The sequence below is a fragment of the Nelumbo nucifera genome, chromosome 2 (genome assembly GCF_055504915.1).
Source record: "Nelumbo nucifera cultivar China Antique chromosome 2, China Antique-T2T, whole genome shotgun sequence".
Classification (NCBI taxonomy): Eukaryota; Viridiplantae; Streptophyta; class Magnoliopsida; order Proteales; family Nelumbonaceae; genus Nelumbo; species Nelumbo nucifera.
Window position 1 is genome coordinate 109,817,053 of NC_142650.1, and position 4,129 is coordinate 109,821,181.

The following is a 4,129-nucleotide window of genomic DNA, read 5'->3' on the forward strand; positions in this document are numbered from 1 at the left end:
TTTGGGTTTCTTGTTCCCTATTCACTCCACTTTATTTTTCAATTTTAAAAGGCAAACACTTAGCTTTGTTTTCTTGGTTTGTACAAGACTGTACATGTATATCAAGGTTCAAAATTCCTTACTGGTCACCATAGATTCTTGTTAAATTTTCAATAATAAAGATACTGCTAAAAGCATAATCAAGTGGGCATTTCCTTTTTTTTCTTCATACAAGTTAGTAGCAATGAATTTCCACCATAAATTGCAGAAACCCATTAATAAGGTCTTTGGTTTTAGATTTTGGAAATTTCTATTCTCAAATGACTGGATTCAGAAGCTAGAGAAGGAAGTTTCCAAATTTTAGATAACAAGTTGCCATTTCATGTGGAGTCCACTTTTTATTTATTTTGCTTACCTGCTATGACAATATATATGTGAGACCCACAGGCTTCCATTGTTTTCAAATTGTGAAAATAGTGAGAACACATTAAGTATGTTCTACCCATTTCAGTTTGGTAATGGCTGAAGTGGATGAACTGAATGACAAATTGCTTTGTATTTTACTGAATAAAATAATTATAATTATATAATGAAATATGCATGGGTACAATAATCAACCTAACTTCAGATTCAGATATTAATGAGCTCACAATTCATTTAGTAACTTAGTCACTCAAAACAAAGCCATGAATCATTAAGTCTTAACATACTATTTAGGATTTGTACTACAGGAAAGGGGGTGATTTGGGCACACCCTGAGTTTGATAAACATGGACCACCTCCCCCCTCTTTAACTGACCAGATATCTGTTTCAAAATATCCAAGTATCCTTCTATAATAATTTTTCTTTAAAATATGTAGGGGTGGTTGTCCTTCTCATTATGAGCTCCCCCCATTTATTAAAACAGGATGTGCCCATGTAAACTACCCAAAAGATGAGAAGAATTGCATAGTTGGATTTTGGAGTCTTCTACTATATCTTTTTGTGACTTTATTATGGATCATATACAAAAGAGCAAACAGAAAACTGAATGAAAAATCTCCTGTCAAAATCATTTGCTCTCTCTTGGTAAATGCTTCAGACTCTTTATCCTCAAATTTCAAATAAACCCCATTTAGAAAGAACAATCTTACATCCCATTTACCTAATACATACAACCCCACTTACAAACAACACTTGAAATTTATAAAAGACAGGGCCTAATAGATGTTGTCAAAGTTAATTGGACAATAGTCAGATCTCTATAAATGCAATGAGTGTTGTCACATTGCACTAGGCTCCAATAATTTACTTCACTCACTGCCAAATGCAGCTTAATTAACTCTTAATTACCCATCCTTTAAGATAAAGGATGTGAAAACAATAGTCAGATCTCTATAATCTTTTGTCACTACTTCATTCCATGTCCTTGGGGATAAACAATGCATATTCTTGATAAGAAAAAATTCACCAATTACAATCAAACCTTTTGATTTGTCTGTTCTTTTTTTTAATCAAGTAATTTTTTATAAATTAAACAAAGTCAATATATACTTTATCCTTCTCTGCACATGCTTCCTACTAATTGTTTAACAAAAATTTTAAAAAAAAAAAATCTTAGGATCCGTTTGGTTCGTGGGAATAGAAGTTTAGGATCAGAATCGGAATAGACAATTCCAACCGTTTGGTTGCGCCAAATCAAAATCCATTCCCTTGGATCCCTCCCCTCCCTTGGGAATGAGAATCCCATTCTAACCAATTCTGATTTCAATTACAATTGGATTTCGATTCTAATGCCAATTTTTCGAACCAAACGGACCCTTAAAAAATTGGATTTTAACGACATTCCAACGGACCCCTCCAAACTCTAAAGAGACCCCCCTCTCCACTCTCACTTTTATAAATATTCGAGCCACTTAGATTAGCGGGAGAGCATGTGCCAACCCCGTACATCCCTCTTTTTGTCTTTTTCCCCCTCCCACCTCACACGTGTACATTCCCTCTTTTGACCTCTCCCCCACAAAACTTCCTATTTAACTAACTGGCAATCATTATTCCATACTACCCATCTCATCTTACCTATCCTACAACCGGGCCCACTATCCCCAATTCTGACATCTATCTTCCATCTTAGACCGTCAATGTTTTGTCCTCTTTCATGGGCCCCGCTTTCTTACACTTGATTCGAAGGACTACCGAACATTTGTTGCTACTTAATACTTATAAAAAGCCACAAAAGCAGAAATAAACAATAAATTGCATTGCACCCCTCCAAACCAACCTCCATCTTGATATCTCCTTCTCTCTTTCCCTCTGTGTTACTGAAATGGAGACAACTTCGCCGGAGCTCGACCTCGACAAGCTGGCCGCGATCAGGGTACTGGGCAGAGGAGCCATGGGCACTGTCTTCTTGGTTTACGACAGGGAAGCAGACCCGTCTGATCGCCGCCCGTTCGCGCTCAAAGTAGTCGAGAAATCCACCCTCTGCACCAAATTCGACGCTGACCGACGCGCCCGCTGGGAGGTCTCCTTTCTTTCCCGCCTCAACCACCCTTTCCTTCCGACCCTTCTCGGCAGACTCGAAACCGACGAGTTCTTAGCTTGGGCAGTGCCGTATTGTTCCGGCGGCGACCTCAACGTCCTCCGCTACCGTCAGACCGACCGCGTGTTCTCACCCTCTGTCATACGCTTCTACGTTGCCGAAATTGTGTGTGCTGTCGAGCAGCTACACCGTATGAATGTCATGTACCGCGACCTCAAGCCCGAGAATGTCTTGATACAGCAATCGGGCCACGTCACCCTCACCGACTTCGACCTCTCCCGGACTCTAACACCCAGAAGGTCGAAACTCACCGACATTTTGAACTCCGTGGAGGTGGAAACACCCAAGGGTGGACAGAAGCATCGCCGGAATTTGACTCGTCTCATTTCCGTTATGTCGGAGTTGGGCTTAAAGAAAGCGAAGTCCGCCCGTGTTTCCCCAGTGAGTCGCCGGAGGCCGAGCTTCGTCTCCAGAGGAGAACGGTCCAACTCGTTCGTGGGTACGGAGGAGTACGTGTCGCCTGAGGTCGTACGAGGTGACGGGCATGAGTTCGCCGTCGACTGGTGGGCTCTCGGGATTCTAACGTACGAGATGGTCTACGGGAAGACACCATTTCGGGGGAAGAACCGAAAAGAAACGTTTCATAACGTGCTGACAAAACCGCCTGAATTCGTTGGCGAACGGACGTCTCTAACGGACCTGATCGGACGGTTGCTAGAGAAAGACCCCACTCGACGCTTGGGGTACAACAGGGGCGCGATAGAGATTAAAGAGCACGCGTTCTTTCGGGGGCTAAGGTGGGACCTGCTAACGAAGGTATCACGGCCGCCGTTCCTGGCGTTAAAGGAGGAGGAGGAGGAGGAGGAGCCGGGGACGGCGGTGGTTTGGAAAGGAATTGACATTAGGGAGCACTTCCAGAGTCTAAGGGCGCCACCGTCGCCGGCATCGGAGTGTCGGAGAGAAGTGTCGTTAGCAGAGTTCTAAATATGATATGCTCTAAGTTCTAACTCGCCCAAGTAAAACTTTTTTGCTTTCTGCTCCGTTTTTTGTACATAGAAATTGCCTGAGGAAGAAAGATTACGAATGGTCAATGTTTCCATTAGAGAGCTCTTGTACTCCAGTCTTTGGTTGGGGGCCCCACACACCACACCAAACATCTCTTGTATTGTACGTGGGACCCATATAGGGACCGGACCGGACCCGACCCAGCTGGAATTGCAAAGAATATTTCTCACTCTAAAAGGCTAAAATGTATGCTCCATTGCTCCGTACAGTAGCAAAGGAGGTTTGGCCTCGGTGTGAGACGCGCTATGTGAGGTGCAGATCCCAATTCGTTAGAAGAGAAATGATTTATCAATGGACAACGGAAAAAAAAAAGTAGGATAAATTACAGAACTGCTAACTTGTACTCAGGGGTGGTGATACTTGGCGTCTTAGCCCCTGATGGTTTTTAACATTCCTCCTGAACTTTTGGGTTTCATTAACTTTGTTTAAGGCTATGTTTGGTATTTAAGGCTATGTTTGGTAAATTAAAATTAGTGTTTGGGAGGTCATTTTTCCAATCATTTACACCTATTTTAAGTGTTTATTTGAGTATTGATTTATCAAAAAAAAGTGTTTATTTGAGT

General features: G+C 42.2%; 1 pseudogene across 1 annotated transcript; it reads left to right on the top strand.

Annotated features, from left to right (window-relative positions):
- The first annotated feature begins 2,051 nt into the window (after nt 1-2,051).
- Nucleotides 2,052-4,129, top strand: LOC104613019 (serine/threonine-protein kinase UCNL pseudogene; annotated as a pseudogene). The gene has a single exon (XR_016082711.1). The product of XR_016082711.1 is annotated as a serine/threonine-protein kinase UCNL pseudogene (transcript).